Source organism: Amblyomma maculatum, chromosome 8 (assembly GCF_055883805.1).
Source record: "Amblyomma maculatum isolate TAMU_Amacu chromosome 8, ASM5588380v1, whole genome shotgun sequence".
Classification (NCBI taxonomy): domain Eukaryota; kingdom Metazoa; phylum Arthropoda; class Arachnida; order Ixodida; family Ixodidae; genus Amblyomma; species Amblyomma maculatum.
In genome coordinates this window covers 57020502-57041812 of record NC_139351.1, presented here as the reverse complement: position 1 = coordinate 57041812, position 21311 = coordinate 57020502, and the positions used below count along the sequence as shown (strand labels likewise).

The following is a 21311-nucleotide window of genomic DNA, read 5'->3' as shown; positions in this document are numbered from 1 at the left end:
CTGCAGTATCGTTTGCGCGCCTTGGTGCTGAGCGTGGAACGTCAAAAAATGCGCGGTGTTAGCTTTATCATAGAAGTCCACAAGTTCGCAACGCTTGCAGCGCGGGATGCTGCGAGCAGGCGGAGGTACGTTACACTTACCGCGGCGGTGAAGCGTGCGAGCGCGGCGAACGACGGCGGGGTATGTAACCCCCTAGTCGCCGATAGGCCTAAATTATTCTCTTCGAAGCCGCGGCGGTCGGCGCTTTGGAACTAATCAACGCTGTCGAAATGGTGTGCTCATGAAACTTCCTTATTGTGAATCCTATTCTGCCACTGTAAAATAACGATATGATTAACTTTGGCGATGCATAAATCGCAGAGCTAGTATAAACAGAGCGGTGAGCTGCAATGCACCGGCGGCAGCTGGCTTGAGCAGAAACTTGATAGTGCCGCTGTTATCGGTCTTGCCAGCAATTTGCGTGATCCTCAAGAGTGATTAAATTCTGATATTCGGTTCAGTATTCTAAATGACAATAAATTTTGCACGCTTTATATCTGACGTCGGCGCTAGCGAGCCGCCGTGTCGTTCGCGTACGGTCTGCGGGAGGAAGGGCCAACGCGGCGGTGTTTACGGTGGTCGATGAGGTGCTGCCATCATGCGGGGCTTGACCGCGCTGTTGACGCCTTGTCGGATGGCACTCCGGAAACTACGTTATAAATAAGATATTTGTAAATGCTGCTTCGTTCCGCAGATCACCGCGTCGCTTCGGTTGTATTTTATGGGCAATGGCGGCCGTAACCGAGAACGCCGGCGAGCTGTGTAAGCACAGCTAACCGCGATTGGCGGTTAACCGTGGTTAAGTTCGGTAACCTCGGTTAAGCGTAACCGTGGTTTTAGTCTCATTTGTACCACGTGTTCCATTAAATCCCTACGCACGAGGTTAAGGAAATTGGTCTTTGGTTTTCCAGTTTTGAGGGTTTGCCCAGTTTTGTATTAGGATTACTTTTGCCGCTTTCCATTGCTGGGGTAGCTCTCCTTCGGTCCAGATTTTCAGCATGTACTCCGTTACGTCACATATGGAGTCATTATCTAGGTTCCTCGGTCTTTTACTGGTGACCCCGTCGGGTACTTTGGCTGATTTGACTGTAAGCCCTAAACTTTCAACTCTGACCTCTGCTTCTGTGATAGGCGCGTCAAGCTCCTCGTTAGCGGTTCCACTGTATTCTGAGAGGGCGATCCTACTGGTGTCCCTCGTGTGCTGTTTGCTACTTTTGCCAAGAACTCCTCGTCTGTACCCTCAAAAGCATGTCTGGTTTTCGATAATCTTGTTCCTGATTTGGTTTTTGAATTAGTTGCGTCTAGCAGGTGCCTCAAAAGACTCCATGTCATAGAGAGGCTCATGCCTTTTTCCTTGTCGTCTCATCTGCTACACCAATTTTACTCACAAAGTTTGATCGCGTAGTCCTCGATCTTCCTATTGTGTTTGACAAGCCTCCTTTTGACGTTGCACTTCCACCTTTGCAGCGTCCTTGCCGTGGAAACCAATCCTTTCAAAAGACGACACGTCGAGTGTTGGTTCAACCGGCTCACAGCAACAGCAGCGAATAGGAAACCGGGGGCTCTAGCATCTGCGTGCACAACTGGACTCCGCCGCATATTGGGAAAGGGGAAGCAAAGGCCGCTGCTTGCTACTGCGGGCCTAACACTTCAGTCACCCCTGAAGAAGAGACCGAGTTGGTCCTGAAACGTCGGGTTTAATAAATATTTTGGTTGGTGACAGCATTTTTCAAACATTTGTTAATTAAGCTTAGAGATGTGTATCTGAGCGTAACCGAATTTTCTCTTCATCTTACATGGTTTGCAAGAATTAACCCACTGTGTTTGTCTTTCTCAACAGCAAAAAAAAAAAAAGAAAAACGAATTTTTCCGTTTACACAGATCATTTTCGCTATCGAGCTGGAAGTTTACTGCCACAAATGGGAACGAGCGATCACCACTTTATCCCCTACCACTGCGCCGTCTTCGATCGCTGTGACCCTTCGTTCTATCCGCTGGCATTTAAAAAAAATTGAATGGGTTCTTAAAAACAAACTGCGAAAACTTGCATAATCATTAGTAAGCAGCATTGGCGTCTTCTATCACATGATAGAATTTTCAGACTATCGTTGCTTGGTACAGAAGCTTTATATAACATTTTAATGACAGTTATCGGAAATTATCTTAGACGTCCAAGGAAGAGGTCACTTCTTTTCCAGGTTTATGGCAGCAGGTTTATGTATTGTCATTAGTACAAAATAAAAAGAGCAGAAAATAAAACAAAACATACGATCGTTTTCAACCTGTCATCTCTGCCACATACCACTCTAATACTACCACGTGATATACGCCCGGAAAAGAATACATACGATTATGTGCTGCCTCTCCATATCTTCTTACATTATAAAACTCTGTTTTATTGTAGGTAAAACTGCACAATGACAAGTAAAGAGCATTGCCTGGTGCAAGAAATCGACGGCGACCGCTACAGCATATTCTTCGACCCAGAGAAGATTCGTGAAGCCTTTCAATTCAAACCCCGTCCTGGGGACATTATCCTCTCTACTTACCCAGCCTCCGGCACACATTGGATGACACAGATGATTCAGCTCGTCATTCACGAAGGACGCAGTGCTCGAAATCTAGAAGAATTCTATTCGCGAGTTCTCTTCCTCGACTTCCTCGGCAAGAAGGTGGATGAAGTTACGGCGTCACCGCGTCTTCTTAACACCCACATCAGGCCGGGAAGAATTCAAATCACTTCGGAGGCGAAATACGTGTACGTGGCCCGCGCACCATGGGATGTATGCCCCTCATTGTACGAAGCAAATCGAGGAATTCCCGGACGCCCCCCAATGCCTTCATTTGAAGAATTCATGTCGATGTTCCTTGAAGGAAATGTTGGCATGGGCTCCCATTTTCAGCACGTGCACGCGGGTTACACAACAAGACATCAGACGAATTTCTTCTTTGTCACCTACGAGGAAATGTCCCGAGACTGTAAGGGCGTTCTCCTACGGTTAGCAGACTTTCTCCACCCCGACTACGCCAGCGTCCTCCGCGGTGACCCTGAGTTGCTGAGGAAAGTCGCCAACCAGTGCAGCGCTGAATTCATGAGACGCCAACTTGTAGTGTCAAAGCAGAGAGCGATCGAGCTGGTGTTCCAAAATCCAAACTTAAAATACGACGCTAACAGAGCGACAGCGGACGATGAGGATCGCACATTGAAGTTGGTAAGGGAAGCAAAACCAGGCCGATGGATCAGGGCTTTCAGCAAGGATCAACTCAGGCTGCTATTGGAAAACATGAATAATTTTCCGGAGGCCGAGTGTGTGCAAGATATATGGCGTGAAGAGTTCTTAAAAGTGTGTGACGAGGTACAGTAGTTTGCACATGTTTTCTCTCCTTTCCTAAACTATTTCAATAAATAAACACAATGATTTATTCTCGGACCGCTGTGAAAATCGCAGAAAGTCCAAATACCGGCTTCTCCCGCACCACTGATGTCACAAGGCCAATTAAAATAAAATGAGTTTGAAGGTCCTATCATGGCCATGAAAATGCTGAGAAACATGCGAAACCCGATTTCTGCAGCTGGCATCAGGCATGGCTTTCTATCAAAATAAAGGTGTCTGCTATGCAAAAAGTAATGTTCTATGTTGAGATTTTTAGTGACAGTGGCCAAGTATGCGCGAACACGTTGTAGACTTGTACGTTTGCCGCATCATTGTCTCCGTTGTTTCCCGCCCTAAACCACAAGAAAGGAGATCTACTAAAACGCGTTAGAGGTAAAACAAGACAGTAAGTAGTAAATAATCTCCGAATAACCGAATAATCCAAGACATTATATGGGAAGAATGTTCAGAGTTTCTTCATTTGGTTTGTATGACTACGTTGCTGGGAGCGCTGAAAGTAAACATACCATTACTAAAGCGTTGCCACAAACCTATATATATATATATATATATATATATATATATATATATATATATATATATATATATAAGAAACAAGCTGGAATTTCTTTACAGCATGGATGACAAGATAATTAAACAAGTTGAGGAATATAAGTATTTAGGGGTTACAATTACATCCAGGCTTATGGACAGCGCACATTGACAACGTGTGCTCTTCAGCTCGTAAAAAACTAGGTTTATTAAAACATAAATTAGGCAGATCAACAGCTGCACTAAGAAACAAGGCGTACAAAGCCATGGTGAGACCCTCTTTGGAGTACGCGAGCATTGTGTGGGACCCTCACACAAAGGTAGAGATAGAAAAACTAGAAAAACTTCAAAGGTTGGCCGTCCGTTTTATTTATAACCGCTATAAACGCCGAGACTCTCCATCTGCTATGTTAAATGACGCAAACCTGGAGTGCTTGAATGAACGCAGAAAAAATTTGCAAATTAAATTCCTTAATCGCTTATATTTTTCGAAACTAGGTGTTGCTCCACAAGAATACATAACTAAACACTCGTCAAGGAAGTCTCGTCATAAGCACAAGCACTACATAGAACCTATTTTTGTTCGCACTGATGTGTATAAATTCTCCTTTTTTCCTCACACGATCTCGGATTGGAATGCACTGCCGCATGATTCAACACTACTTGTTTCCGACGAGTGACTGCATCATTAATTGACACTGTCTGCAATTCAATGTGTTGTTGACTTTGTGCAGCGTTTCTTTCAACTAGGGTAGTCTTTTGATGCATGATTTCACCCCATTTAGTTTTGTATAAGTATTCATTGTTCGTTTTTTTTTGTGCGTGTTCTGTCAATACCAATGCTGTCCAGGGTCAGTTTTTTGTACTTTCTTTTATACCGTGCCTATCCTGCTTGGACCATGTTTGATCCGCAGTATGTGATAAATAAAAATAAAAACTATATATATATATATATATATATATATATATATATATATATATATATATATATATATATATATATATATATATATATATATATATATATATATATATTGTGAGCCTTCTGTGAACGTTCTTTAATTTGTACATGCCATGATCTTCCTCTTTTATTTGTATATACCATCATCATCGTCCCGCGGCGCCGGCTCCGGCGCGCGCCTGGGTTTTGTCATCGGAGTAAAACGCCAGACACGGCATCCCTTTCCTTGCCGTCTCGACCTGGCCTTCTTCCACAAGTGGTGAGATGCGGGGTAGGACTTAGGCAGGGTGGAGGTAGGACTTGATCCCCTTGCTGTTTTGTGCCCTGCCTCTCGCTGGAGCTACGTTCCGGTCGCTGTTTACCGCCTGCCACCATCGTTATGACTACCGAGAGTACCCACGAATCGGCAGCACCCTCTACCTCGGCTGCACCACCCCCTCCGACTGTGCCCACACGACAACGCGACCCGCCGCTGTTCGCTGGTCGTCGCGATGAAGACGTCGATGACTGGCTGGACACCTATGAACGCTGCAGTAACTACAACCGGTGGGACGATGCTCTAAAATTTCTGAATGTTTCTTTCTACCTCATTGAGGTCGCCAGAACCTGGTTTATTAATCGCGAACCCCACACCACTAACTGGACCACGTTCAAGCAGCAGTTCCGCCAATATTTTGCGGACTCAGCAGTTCGGACTGAGGTCGCGAAGAATAAGCTCGCCACTCGCCTCCAAGGTCTCGATGAGTCGTACGCGTCTTACATAGAGGCCATACTTGCACTTTGCCAGCGTATTAGTCCCACCATGCCGGAACCTGAACACGTACACCACATCTTGAAAGGAATTAATTCAGTGGCATATAATACCCTGATTGCCCAGAATCCTTCTACTGTTGACGCCATTGTTGCGACCTGCCAACGTATCGACCAGCTGCAGTCCTCCCGATTGCAGCCCGGCATTGATACTGGCCCGACCTCTGCTGACTTAGATCTGCGGGCACTGATTCGAGCCATCATCCGGAAGGAGCTCCAAGCCCTCAAGCCTGTCTGTCAACACGGGTGCGATCATTCTTCGGTACCTTCTAATGACGCCGGTCTCCGCAACATCATTAAAGATGAGCTGGCAACAATCACTCGGCCTAAGGTGTCCGACCCTCCTGCACCCCGCCCAGCATCGACTTACGCACACGTCGCAGCATCACCCCCTTCTTTTGTTCCGCCGCCCCAACTGGCACCGCCCTACAACCACATCAACGCCGTTACGACGGCTCAGCCTACGCCACCCTATTACGCACCTTGGCGCCCTTCTCGCCCAGTGTGCTACTACTGTGGAATCCGAGGGCATATATCCCGCTTCTGTTGTCGACGCATTCAAAACGAGCGGCGTGGTTACGGCGCCTTCGAAAGTGACGTACCCTCATATTATCAGCGGCGACCTATTCCCAGCCCACCTCGTCGATCCTCTCCACCGCCGGTATCCTCGTCTGAACCAAATAGCTCCCATGTATCTCGACGCCGGTCCCTTTCCCTATACCGCCGCTCAGTTTCCCCTCTCCACTTTGCAACCACTCTCCCTGTCCGCCATCCGGAAAACTAAGTGTTGCAGTTTCCGGAGGTCAAACTGCACTCTGCGAACTCACTAAAAGTCCTCCTGATCGCCCGTACAACGTGATTGCTGTTATCGCTGAAGGTTTACCGGTTGAAGCTTTGATTGATACAGGGGCTGCAATTTCTGTCATTCACGCAGATTTGTGCTACCGTGCGCGAAAAGTGACAACACCATATGATGGGCCTGAACTCCGTGGAGCCAATGACGTCCTTTTGCGCCCTTCAGCGAAGTGCACCGTACGAGTTGTTATCGACGGCATCCGCCATCATGTGCAGTTTGCTGTGCTCTCACCTTATGCGCATCTGATGATTTTTGGATGGGATTTTTTGTCAACCGCTTCAGCGCTAATTTCTTGTGGTGAGCGTGTTATCCATATGACAGCGATTTTTCATCTGACTTTTCTGAACATCATCCCCTCGTTGCCGCCACTGATACTGTTTTGCCTCCTCAGTGCGAAAACTGCTTACTGTTGTTTCTGACCACATAACTTACGGGGACGTACTCATAGCACCATCATATAGTCATCTTGCACGCGGCATCGCCTTCCCGTCAAGTCTTGTCCGGTTCCACAACGGCTCAGCGACAGTAGTGGCCACTAACACTTCACGTGAATCCCTCGTGCTCCCAAAAAGAACTTGTCTGCATTGCATGGTGGATGTTCAACCTTTTTCCCTCATGGTGCTCACCGCCCCTCCGCATCAGCAACGTGTTTCGTCAGACGTCTCTCTTTCTGTTCTCGCAAGGACTATTAATCCTAAACTCACGCCGGACCAACGCCAAGAACTGCTGACATTGCTTCGACACCACCAAGCATTTTTGATGCCACTTCCACACCACTGGGACAGACTAGTGTTGCGCACCATCGCATCATTACTGAAGGTAACTCTATCGTTCGCCGACGGCCTTATCGGGTTTCCCTCTCTCAACGAAAAGTAATTGAAGAAAATGTAAATGACATGCTCCATCGCAATGTAATTCGTCCCTCAACAAGCCCATGGTCCTCCCCAGTAGTGCTAGTTAAAAAAAAGGAGGGCTCGGTACGCTTTTGTGTTGATTACCGCGCACGCAACAAAATTACCCGCAAAGATGTATATCCGATGCCGCGAATTGATGACGCCCTTGACTCTCTCCAAGGCTCCGAATATTTCTCGACCTTGGACCTCCGCTCAGGTTATTCATCATCATCATCATCAGCCTGATTATACCCACTGCAGGGCGAAGGCTTCTCCCATATTTCTCCACTTAGCCCGGTTCTGTGCTAGCTGCATCCACTTGACACCTGCGAACTTCTTAATCTCATCCGCCCACCTAACTTTCTGCCGCCCCCTGCTACGCTTTCCTTCCCTTGGAATCCAGTTTGTTACCCTCAGCGACCATCGGTTATCCTCTCTTCACACTACATGTACTGCCCATGTCCATTTCTTCTTAATTTCTACTAGAATGTCGGTAACTTAAGTTATTTCTCTGACCCACTCTGCACGCTTTCTATCTCTTAATGTTACCCCTACCATTTTCCTTTCCATAGCCCTCTGGGTTCTCCTCAACTTAAGTAAAACTCTCTTGGTTAGCCTCCACGTTTCAGCCCCATAGGTTATTGGCAAATACCTATGCACGAGGACGACAAAGAAAAAACCGCTTTCGCAACACCCGATGGCCTTTACGAATTTAATGTTATGCCTTTCGGGCTTTGTAACGCACCAGCGACATTTGAAAGAATGATCGATACTGTGCTTCGTGGCCTAAAATGGAAAACCTGTTTGTATTACTTGGATGACATTGTTGTCTTTTCGGCAACCTTTAATGACCATCTCACGCGCCTGAATGAAGTCCTAACCTGTCTCGCTTCGGCAGGCCTTCAGCTCAACACCAAGAAGTGCGACTTTGCACAGAAGAAAATTAGAATATTGGGACATCTGGTCAGCCATGACGGCATTCGCCCAGATCCCGAAAAAACCATCGCGGTCTTGAACTTTGCTCGTCCACAACGGACTACAGATTTGCGCAGTTTCCTCGGCCTCGCGTCTTATTTCCGGCGTTTTATAAGGCATTTTGCAACTATTGCTGCACCCCTTCATGAGCTACTTAAAGCACGCAGCCCATTCGTGTGGACTGAACAGTGCGAACCTGCTTTTAATGACCTAAAACAGGCCCTTACATCAGATCCTGTTCTTGGCCACTTCAGTGACAGTGCTCCAACTATCCTGCACACCGATGCCAGTGGTCACGGTCTTGGCGCTGTACTTCTGCAGCGTGATGCAACATCGCGTGCGAAAGTGATTGCCTTTGCCAGTCGGACCTTGACTCCAGCTGAGAAAAACTACACCATTACCGGGCAGGAGTGTCTTGCCGTCGTCTGGGCTGTCCAAAAATTTCGCCCTAACCTATACGGTCGGCATTTCACAGTTGTGACCGACCACCATGCTCTTTGCTGGTTGTATCACTCGAAACTTTTACAGGCCGACTTGACCGCTGGATTCTACGCCTGCAAGAATACCATTTCGACGTCACTTATAAATCTGGTCGCCAACACCAAGACGCCGACGCTCTCTCTCGCTGTCCCCTTTCGGAATCAACTTGCTGTTTTTCTTCCCAATGCATTACCACCTCTGACCAGAGCCGACCGTCTCTTTGCCCGACGTATATCACAACCGTTTGTTTTGACGACTCTGAGAACAAGCACGCTCTCCGCCAACAGCAATTAGCCGATGCCTACTGCCGTCCTATTATCGACCGCCTTATCGGCGTTTCGGACCCACCCAATGCTAGGCTTCGCCGACAGCTTCGCAATTTCAAGCTCGAAGATGGCATCTTACTCCGCTATGTGTATTGCCCTGATGAAACTCGCTGGATCCCAGTCGTGCCGCGTGTGCTTCGCCCACGTATACTGGCGGCTCTCCACGATGACGCTACTACAGGTCACCTTGGTTTTGACAAAACCTACGACCGCGTGAGAAAACGATTCTTTTGGCCTGGCTTATCTTCCACCGTTGCCAAATACGTCGCATCCTGCCCTCTGTGCCAACGTCGCAAACGGCTGACTTCTTCGCCCGCTGGCCTTCTACAACCTCTTCCTTGTCCCGCCACGCCCTTCGACGTAGTCGGCATCGATTTATATGGTCCCCTACCTCTCTCGGATGGGGGTAACCATTGGATTATAACGGCTGTCGACCACCTCACACGCTACGCTGAGACAGCACCTGTACCGACTGGTTCCGCTGAAGAAGTAGCAAATTTCTTTTTGCCATCAATTGTATTGCGTCATGGCGCTCCTCGGGTGCTCCTAAGTGCCCGCGGTACAGCCTTCTTATCGAAAGTCGTTGCCGAAGTTCTTCACGCGTCATCCACCCTTCATAAGACAACCTCAAGCTACCACCCCCAGACTAACGGTCTCACTGAACGATTTCATCGCACCTTGTCGGACATGATATCCATGTACACCACACCAGATCATCGAAATTGGGATACTGTTCTACCATTCGTCACATTCGCCTATAATACAGCAGTACAGCGAACTACCGGTTACACTTCATTTTTTCTTGTTTATGGCCGTCCTCCGACTACAATTCTCGACGCTTCCTTCTTCTCTACGCCCGACTACTCCACGTCAGTACCTGCCCATTTTTTATCTCGTTTGGCCAGATGCCGCCATCTTGCCCGCCTCAACACGGCAGCGTGCCAGGAAGACCGCAAGACTCGCTATGATTCCACACATCGAGTGGTCTCTTTTCGTCCTGGTGACGAAGTTCTGCTTTATACACCATTGCGCACCCCTGGCCTTAGTGACAAATTCCACCACCGCTACGTAGGTCCCTATGAGGTCATAAGCCAAACTTCCCCAGTGAACTACAAAGTGACGCCTGTTAATCCCCAGCTGATCGACGCCACCGTGGAACTGAAATTGTTCATGTGCCTCGCTTGAAACCATTTGTGCGCCGCGATGCATCGGTTAGTTAGAAGCGGCCAGGCTGGCCGCTTCCGACCCCCCAGGCAGATTGTGTGAGCCTTCTGTGAACGTTCTTTAATTTGTACATGCCATGATCTTCCTCTTTCATTTGTATATGCCATCATCATCGTCCCGCGGCGCCGGCTCCAGCGCGCGCCTGGGTTTTGTCATCGGAGTAAAACGCCTGACACGGCATCCCTTGCCTTGCCGTCTCGACCTGGCCTTCTTCCACAATATATATATATATATATATATATATATATATATATATATATATATATATATATATATATATATATATACAAAGATATATGTATATACACAACAATTGCATCTTACAGTATACGGTATACAACAGTTGCATTTTGCATCTCACCTGTACTCACCTATCGGGCTGAAACGTAGAGGCTAACCAAGAGGGTTCTACTCAAGTTGATGACCTCAGAGGGCTATGGAACAAACAATGGTAGGGGTAACATTAAGAGATAGAAAGCTTGCAGAGTGGGTCAGAGAAATAACTCAAGTTACTGACATTCTAGTGGAAATCAAGAAGAAATGGGCGTGGGCAGGACATGTAGTGCGAAGAGTGGATAACCGATGGTCGCTTAGAGTAACAAACTGGATTCCAAGGGAAGGAAAGCATAGCAGGCGGCTGCAGAAAGTTAGGTGGGTCAAGTGGGGTCAAGTGGATTCAACTAGCACAGAACCTGGTTAATTGGAGAAATATGGGAGAGGCCTTCGCCCTGCATTGGGTATAATCAGGCTGATGATATATATATATATATATATATATATATATATATATATATATATATATATATATATATATATATATATATCTTGTTTTTTGGTTTTGGTTTTGGGGTTTAACGTCCCAAAGAGACTCAGGCTATGAGAGACGCCGTAGTGGAGGGCTCCGGAAATTTCCACTACCTGGGTTTCTTTAACGTGCACTGACATTGCACAGCACACGGGCGCCTAGTGTGGCGGATTAATCAATTGGCACTACTATATATTTACTGACACGTTGCTGCTGCCAAAGCCGGCATTCCTCAGAGCGGGCGCGAGCTTCGTCTTCGCAACTTTGTTGTTTTTGTCATCTTCGAGTTTTGCTCTTCTCGCAAACCCAACTATCCTTCCTGCAATACCCCCCCCCCCCCCCCCCGCCTCCGAGAAAGTACGTCATCCTGGATGATTAATAACATGTTCGAACATACGTCATCCTGGATGACGTATGTTCGAACAAGGGGTCCTATTAGTGTTTGAAGCGATCGATGTGGACAATGTCAACTCCTCGACGATGGAGATACTTGAGAGGTGTGAGGGGCTCGACAGGATAAAGGGAAAAGTCGTTGAAGTACAAGTTAGTGCAATGATATCTACTAAGAAGCTTGGTCGACAGGCCTGAGCTGGAAGAGAGCACCCATAGCCACACTAAGGAGTCTTGACGATAAGAATATGGCAGACATGTAGATGCAGGTCGATTCTTTTTCTGCGGGTGCTGATGGCGAGCCGTGAGCTGACGAGCAGTCTGACGGCACTCTTTGGGAGAGGCAGCGTCTTGAGAAATGGGGATCATTTCATAGCCGTTGGGGCTGTAGGGGAGGATAGTGTCCACTGTACAAGGAGGTTCTTGGCCGTACAGAAGAAAATAAGAGGGCAATCTTTAGTTCTTTGAGTGGCAGAATTATAAGCATAAGTGATAACTTGGAGTACATGGTCCCAGTTCTAGTGGCTAGAAGATACATACAAGGCCATCTTGTCTCCAAGGGTCCGATTGAAGCGCTCAATCATTTCGTTTGTTTGTGGATGGTAGGAAGACATTGTACGGTGACGAACATGACACTAGTGAAGAAGGTCTTCAACGACGTCTGATACAAACACGCGACAACATAACTAAGCAATTCCTGGGACGCACCGTGACGCAATATGACATTCTGAAGTATGAAAGCAACAACGTCACGAGCGGTGGCAGCTGGTAAAGCAGTAGTTTCTGCGTATTTGTTAAAGTTGTCGATGGCAACAATGATCCACCAATTTCTTGTGGAAGAGCAGGGAAAAGGCCCGTAATGGTCGCTTCGAATGCATCCGAAAGATCGATCTGGACAGGTTAGATGCTGCAGAGGTGCTGGAGGGTGTGGTGGTGCCTTCTTGCGGCGCTGACAATCGATGCAAGAGCGTATATACTGGCGAGCAAAACAATACATGTCTCGCCAGTAGTAGCGATGACGCAGCCGAGTAATAGTTTTCAGCAATCCAGCATGGGTGCACTGAGTATTGTTTTGATAGCTGGCGCGAATGACGCAGCGTATATGGCGAGGAATTAGGAGCAGCTATTGGCGGCCATCGGGAAGATAGATTCGGCGGTAAAGAAGGTTGGTCACGCATAGCAACTGATGCGCTTAATCTGTGTGCTCGAGAAGGGAGGCACGATAACTGGTTGGCTAGAAGGACCATTATGGAAACAATACAGAGATCCTTGCGCTGCTCATACACTATGTCTATGATTTCAACCTAAGAGGGAATGAGACCAGCGACAGAGGGTGGTTCATGATCAAAGGACACAAGGGAGCGGGACAGAGCACCTGCGTCGGAGTGTTTGCAACCAGAGCGATAAAGAACCCGAATATCGCAATCCTGTAAACGGAGAGCCCAGCGGGCTATACGACTTGGAGGATCTTTGAGAAATGACAGTCAGCAGAGAGCATGGTGGTCGGTGAGAACATCATTTGTTCGTCCGTATAAGTAAGGGCAAAATTTAATGATGGCCCAAACAATCGCCAAACATTCCTTTTGAATGACTGAATAGTTAGCCACTACTTTGGTCAGTGCCCGACTAGTGTAAGCAAAAACGTACTCAGGGAAACCAGGTTTTCGCTAAGCGAGAACGCCACCGAAACCGATTGCCGCTGGCGTCCGTGTGCAGTTCTGTAGAAGCGCAGGGGTCAAAATGACGCAGTATATGGCAGGGGACATGAGAAGTCGGTGGAGCCTAGTGAATGCTACATCGCATGCAGGGGCCGGGAAGAAAAGTCAGGGCTCCCAGCAAGAAGCTGGGTCACAGGGGCAATAATGTCGGCAAATTTCGGACGAAGCGGCGGGAGTAGGAGCAAAGCCCTATAAAGCTGCGCTGTTCTTTCATTGAGGGGGGCCTGGGAAGTTCCGTCACTTCACGAAGCTTACAGTGTCCAGCAGGACACCGTCCTTGGACACGACGTGGCCTGGTAAGGTTAATTGTCGAGCACCAAAGTGACACTGCTTTAAATTGAGCTGCAAACATGCATCACTCAGACATCGAAGAACACACTCGAGACGAAGAACATGGGATGGAAAGTTAATCGAGAAGATGACAACATCGTCTATGTAGCAGAGGCTATCTGCAATTGTAGCCCCCTTAGGATATTGTCCATCATGCGCTCAAAAGTGGCTGGAGCGTTGCGTAAACCAAATGTCATCACATTATAATCATAGGGGCCGTCTGGCGTGACGAATGTGGTTTTCTGGCGGTAGGTCTCAGTCATTGGCATTTTCCAATAGCAAGAGCGTAGGTCCAACGAAGAAACATATTTAGCTCCCTGCACACAATCAAGGGCGTCATCTATACGCGGTAATGAATAAACTTCTTTCCTAGTAATTTTGTTGAGCCGGCGAAAGTCGACGCAAACTCGAATGGAGCCGTCTTTTTTTCTTTACAGGCACGACTGGAGATGCTCAAGGGTTCTGAGGGGACTGGAATACTTCGCGTTCGAGCATGTCTCTCACTTGGTCATCGATTATGCGGCGTTGGCGACTGAGACTCGGTAAGTGCCCTGGCGCCGAAGTCCATGGGCACCGGTGTCGGTATGGTGGCGCACCTCTGTTGTACGCACCAGCGACGTTTGGTGGGAGTCGAAACAGGCGATGAATCGTTTGAGCAAGGCGACAAGCTGGTCGCGCTGGGTAGTGCGCAGAGATGCGGGGACAGAAAGGTTGAAAATGTGAGATGGCGTCGAGTCTGTTTCTCCGATAGGAGGAGTGAGAGTGGTAACATGATTTGCTCTGGGGTCATCAAGAACCGTAGAGGTGTCGGTGGTATTGATGGTATCAACACTGCCAAGCGATTCTCCTCGAAGTAAAGTCGTGGGAAAAGCAAACGGGTTGGCGACGTACTGAGAGCTATTACCACCAGAAACTGTGAGCATGGCATGAGGGAGCAGCGCATATTTGCGATGCGCACAACGATCAGAAGGTGTATACATAACAGCAGCGTCAGCGTGAGTGGCGCATGCACGTCAGAAGCACAAGGACAGATGAGAAAGCAGGGACGTCGGTGTCGTCGGCATCGGGGATAGTCGCGGCGGTAACAGGAGTTACTTCCACGATAGTGTCACAATGGGGAAACAAATCAATGTGAGCACGTGCGTATTCGGTGATGGCGTGATGTTTAGACAAAACGTCCCATTCGAGAATTACTTCCATGAGAGGAGTGAGCGAGAGCAATGAATTCAAGGGTGTAACTGATGTCTTGTAAAATGAGCCGGACATTGCACGCAGCAAGCCGTCGAATCTGTTCGGCGCTAGCTGTTCGCAGAGAAATATCTAGGAGTGTCATCGTCACCTAAAGTTCTCGGCACAGATTGCTACTGATCAAAGACACCGCAACACCAGTGTCAACAAAAGTCAACAAGAGTATGAATAGGAACACCTTGAACGAAAATTTCAATAATATGGACACGGCTTGACACGGTTGCTGAGGACGCATTTCATGTCTCAAGAACTGCGACGCCTAGTTTTCCGTCAGAAGGGGTGGGGCACGTCGGGTCATAGGAGAGCGGGACTGGCGACTAGCAGACTGTGATCGGTGTGCGTATGAGTCGCAATGAATTGGAGAGTGAGGCGAAGACGGGCAACGGACAGGACAGGTAAGTTATCGTGGGCCCGTAGGCGTAAGGACGGGATGGACGTGCACGGCACCACCGGGCCCCATCTCCAGCCACACCTCAGACATAGCAAATGGGGCGGTTATCTTGGGTGCTCCTCGGATTCCTAGTGTGCGGACCGGTGAGAGAAGGAATAGGCTGAGCACGTGGGCCCTGAGGCACAGGCAGCCGCCTAGTAAAATGGGGATTCGGTCTCGCGTATGTAGGCATAGAGAGTGAAAGCGGTGGCCCGATTGCCAGTTTCGGCATAAGTCAGCGGAGCGGCGACCATAGGGAGTGGGTTGTCGGGTGGAAGGAACTAAGCAACCTGCTCGTGCATGATACGCTGTATAGGGGGCGACAAAGATTGTGGGGCAGGGCGGCAGGTAACCAATGACAACCGACGAGCCACCTCTTCCCGTACGAACTGCTAAATTTGCTGGAGAATCGTAGCGCTATTTTGGGGCGAGGCAGGAAGATTCAGAACCAAAGCGGCCTCTTCCGAGCAAGCGCTATAGCGCGTCATGAGACGCAGTTTTCGGAGCTCGTCATAACTCTGACACAAAGACATAACGTCAGCAACGGTTTGGGGATTCTTGGCCGTCAACATCAGAAATAAGTCATCCTGTAAGGACATGTTAGATCTTGTCTTCCTCAGACATTGATGGATTAAGGCGTTTACAGAGGTCGACCACAACCTCAGTCTAGCTGGTAAAGCTTCCGCCTTTTAGCTGAGTCCGAAAACCCAAATGTTGTTCGACGCTAAGTTTCCGAACAGCAGGATGGCTGACAACTTCGGTGAGGCTAGATTTGAGGAAAACGCAGGTAGAAATATCAGCTTTTTGGTTTCGGAATCAGAAGTTTGAGACGTTACTGAAATTGACGACGACGTTAGTGAGTGAGTTTAACGCTGTCATCAGACTTATTGGAGAAACTCACTCGTTCGTAAGTCAGCCAGTCCTCCAAGTCTGTGTCATCCGCGCCCCTGAAGATGGATGAATCGCGCTGCCACACGGGTCCTGAACAGATGATGGTGTTGGGAACAAGCGGTCCAAGTTGAGCGTGGTGTCACCTTCAGGATATACCACATACACTGATTCAATACAAGCTATACGCGCCATTCACACGGGTCGCATTCCTGAAGAACTACACGATGATCTACACAGAGCTCTTACCAAACTACGTCCCCACACTGTAACACTGAGGTGGATTCCTGGTCACGCTGGAATCCCAGGCAATGAGGTAGTCCATCGCCTCGCCCGCGAAATTCAACACCGGGCGCCTGGGATTCCCTGGCCTTATCCACCAACGTGGGACACTACTCTTCACTACAAAAAAGAAATCAACGTTCACTACGGCAACATTAGAGAAACTCTTCGTACACTTCCTCTTCCTGATAAATCTCTCACTACCACGCAAATCCGCATTCTTAGACGCATACAACTAAATACACTGCTTACTCCTGCCCGATCTTTTCTATACAGAATCATACAATCCCCTGCATGCCCAAATTGCCCAGAACACTATGCAAACTTCGAGCATTGCGTCTTTTCATGCCCTGTCGCCCTCCAATCTCCTCACTTTCCACACCCTCCTCCCCCAACGTGGCGGGCTTGGTTAGCCTCTGACCAGCTGCAAGATCAGTTGGCCTTGGTGACCCTGGCCCAGGACATTCTTAACGCTTAATGTAATGCGTTAAATAAAGTTGTTTCCTCCTCCTCCTCCTGTCAGGCATAGTAGTAGAATCGGTTATGGTGTGGCTGCAGAGCTTCAGGGTGGGAAAAGGCAGCACCTCCACCCAGTGTAACGAGACGTATTAAGCAATTCACACTACAGTAACTTTACTGACATGTTGCTGCTGCCAAAGCCGGCGTCCCTCAGAGCGGGCACGAGCTTCTTCGTGTTCGCAACTTTGTCGTCTTTGTCATCTTCACGTATTGCTCTTCTCGCAATTCGAACTTACACTGTTTATATATATATATATATTTCTTATTTCTTATTTCTTTCTTATTTTACCGTATTATATATATATATATATATATATATATATATCAATTAAGGGGAAATTAGGGTACTCGTTATAATACATCAAGGAAAGAAGCCAACAGTCGGCGAGGCCAAGGAAAGCGTTGGGGATGGTACCTTTTTTTAATGTTTTCTTTATTCACAGAAATTAGTAATGTAATCTGTTTAGGGTAAAGATAAATAAACACGAAGTAGAAGAAAAAACAACGTGCCGATGGTGGGAACCCAACCCACGACCTCCGAATATCGCGTCCGGTGCTCTTCCAACTGAGCTACATCGGCCGCTGTCCCCCCTGCTACTTGCTTGGGTATTTATGTTGCCCGTATACGATTCTTGAGAGTGTTCACCAGCGCCACCCTCAACCACAGCGGCGGACGTAGAACGTCCTTTGTTACCGCCAGCGTCACGTAGAACGTGATCAAGAGCGAGGGCGATCGCTGTGCTAGAACCCTCTTACGCTACCTATGGCTTCAAGACTGCCAGAACCGAGACTCCCGTAAGCTACAAGCAGATCAATTAAGGGGAAATGAGGGTACTCGTTATAATACATCAAGGAAAGAAGCCAACAGTCGGCGAGGCCAAGGAAAGCGTTGGGGATGGTACCTTTTTTTTTCAATGTTTAATTGGATATTCACAGAAATTAGTAATGTAATCTGTTTAGGGTAAAGATAAATAAACACGAAGTAGAAGAAAAAACAACGTGCCGATGGTGGGAACCGAACCCACGACCTCCGAATATCGCGTCCGGTGCTCTTCCAACTGAGCTACATCGGCCGCTGTCCCCCCTGCTACTTGCTTGGGTATTTATGTTGTCTGTATACGAACCTTGAGAGTGTTCACCAGCGCCACCCTCAACGATAGCGGCGGACGTAGAACGTCCTTTGTTACCGCCAGCGTCACGTAGAACGTGATCAAGAGCGAGGGCGAACGCTGTGCTAGAACCCTCTTACGCTACCTATGGCTTCAAGACTGCCAGAACCGAGACCCCCGTAAGCTACAAGCAGATCAATTAAGGGGAAATGAGGGTACTCGTTATAATACATCAAGGAAAGAAGCCAACAGTCGGCGAGGCCAAGGAAAGCGTTGGGGATGGTACCTTTTTTTTAATGTTTACTTGGATATTCACAGAAATTAGTAATGTAATCTGTTTAGGGTAAAGATAAATAAACACGAAGTAGAAGAAAAACAACGTGCCGATGGTGGGAACCAAACCCACGACCTCCGAATATCGCGTCCGGTGCTCTTCCAACTGAGCTACATCAGCCGCTGTCCCCCCTGCTACTTTCTTGGGTATTTATGTTGTCTGTATACGAACCTTGAGAGTGTTCACCAGCGCCACCCTCAACCATAGCGGCGGACGTAGAACGTCCTTTGTTACCGCAAGCGTCACGTAGAACGTGATCAAGAGCGAGGGCGAACGCTGTGCTAGAACCCTCTTACGCTACCTATGGCTTCAAGACTGCCAGAACCGAGACCCCCGTAAGCTACAAGCAGATCAATTAAGGGGAAATGAGGGTACTCGTTATAATACATCAAGGAAAGAAGCCAACAGTCGGCGAGGCCAAGGAAAGCGTTGGGGATGGAACCTTTTTTTTTTAATGTTTACTTGGATATTCACAGAAATTAGTAATGTAATCTGTTTAGGGTAAAGATAAATAAACACGAAGTCGAAGAAAAAACAACGCGCCGATGGTGGAAACCGAACCCACGACCTCCGAATATCGCGTCCGGTGCTCTCCCAACTGAGCTACATCGGCCGCTGTCCCCCCTGCTACTTGCTTGGGTATTTATGTTGTCTGTATACGAACCTTGAGAGTGTTCACCAGCGCCACCCTCAACCATAGCGGCGGACGTAGAACGTCCTTTGTTACCGCCAGTGTCACGTAGAACGTGATCAAGAGCGAGGGCGAACGCTGTGCTAGAACCCTCTTACGCTACCTATGGCTTCAAAACTGCCAGAACCGAGACCCCCGTAAGCTACAAGCAGATCAATTAAGGGGAAATGAGGGTACTCGTTATAATACATCAAGGAAAGAAGCCAACAGTCAGCGAGGCCAAGGAAAGCGTTGGGGATGGTACCTTTTTTTTAATGTTTACTTGGATATTCACAGAAATTAGTAATGTAATCTGTTTAGGGTAAAGATAAATAAACACGAAGTAGAAGAAAAAACAACGTGCCGATGGTGGGACCCGAACCCACGACCTCCGAATATCACGTCCGGTGCTCTTCCAACTGAGCTACATCGGCCGCTGTCCCCCCTGCTACTTGCTTGGGTATTTATGTTGTCTGTATACGAACCTTGAGAGTGTTCACCAGCGCCACCCTCAACGATAGCGGCGGACGTAGAACGTCCTTTGTTACCGCCAGCGTCACGTAGAACGTGATCAAGAGCGAGGGCGAACGCTGTGCTAGAACCCTCTTACGCTACCTATGGCTTCAAGACTGCCAGAACCGAGACCCCCGTAAGCTACAAGCAGATCAATTAAGGGGAAATGAGGGTACTCGTTATAATACATCAAGGAAAGAAGCCAACAGTCGGCGAGGCCAAGGAAAGCGTTGGGGATGGTACCTTTTTTTTTCAATGTTTAATTGGATATTCACAGAAATTAGTAATGTAATCTGTTTAGGGTAAAGATAAATAAACACGAAGTAGAAGAAAAAACAACGCGCCGATGGTGGGAACCGAACCCACGACCTCCGAATATCGCGTCCGGTGCTCTTCCAACTGAGCTACATCGGCCGCTGCCCCCCTGCTACTTGCTTGGGTATTTATGTTGTCTGTATACGAACCTTGAGAGTGTTCACCAGCGCCACCCTCAACCATAGCGGCGGACGTAGAACGTCCTTTGTTACCGCAGCGTCACGTAGAACGTGATCAAGAGCGAGGGCGAACGCTGTGCTAGAACCCTCTTACGCTACCTATGGCTTCAAGACTGCCAGAACCGAGACCCCCGTAAGCTACAAGCAGATCAATTAAGGGGAAATGAGGGTACTCGTTATAATACATCAAGGAAAGAAGCCAACAGTCGGCGAGGCCAAGGAAAGCGTTGGGGATGGTACCTTTTTTTTTCAATGTTTAATTGGATATTCACAGAAATTAGTAATGTAATCTGTTTAGGGTGAAGATAAATAAACACGAAGTAGAAGAAAAAACAACGTGCCGATGGTGGGAACCGAACCCACGACCTCCGAATATCGCGTCCGGTGCTCTTCCAACTGAGCTACATCGGCCGCTGTCCCCCCTGCTACTTGCTTGGGTATTTATGTTGTCTGTATACGAACCTTGAGAGTGTTCACCAGCGCCACCCTCAACGATAGCGGCGGACGTAGAACGTCCTTTGTTACCGCCAGCGTCACGTAGAACGTGATCAAGAGCGAGGGCGAACGCTGTGCTAGAACCCTCTTACGCTACCTATGGCTTCAAGACTGCCAGAACCGAGACCCCCGTAAGCTACAAGCAGATCAATTAAGGGGAAATGAGGGTACTCGTTATAATACATCAAGGAAAGAAGCCAACAGTCGGCGAGGCCAAGGAAAGCGTTGGGGATGGTACCTTTTTTTTTCAATGTTTAATTGGATATTCACAGAAATTAGTAATGTAATCTGTTTAGGGTAAAGATAAATAAACACGAAGTAGAAGAAAAAACAACGCGCCGATGGTGGGAACCGAACCCACGACCTCCGAATATCGCGTCCGGTGCTCTTCCAACTGAGCTACATCGGCCGCTGCCCCCCTGCTACTTGCTTGGGTATTTATGTTGTCTGTATACGAACCTTGAGAGTGTTCACCAGCGCCACCCTCAACCATAGCGGCGGACGTAGAACGTCCTTTGTTACCGCAGCGTCACGTAGAACGTGATCAAGAGCGAGGGCGAACGCTGTGCTAGAACCCTCTTACGCTACCTATGGCT

At 48.1% G+C, this 21311-nt stretch overlaps 1 non-coding gene across 1 annotated transcript; it reads right to left on the bottom strand.

Moving 5' to 3' along the window:
* Nucleotides 1-19574: 19574 nt before the first annotated feature.
* TRNAS-UGA (transfer RNA serine (anticodon UGA)) lies at nt 19575-19647 on the bottom strand. The gene has a single exon. It is a non-coding gene; the product is annotated as a tRNA-Ser (tRNA).
* Between the last annotated feature and the right edge of the window lie 1664 nt (nt 19648-21311).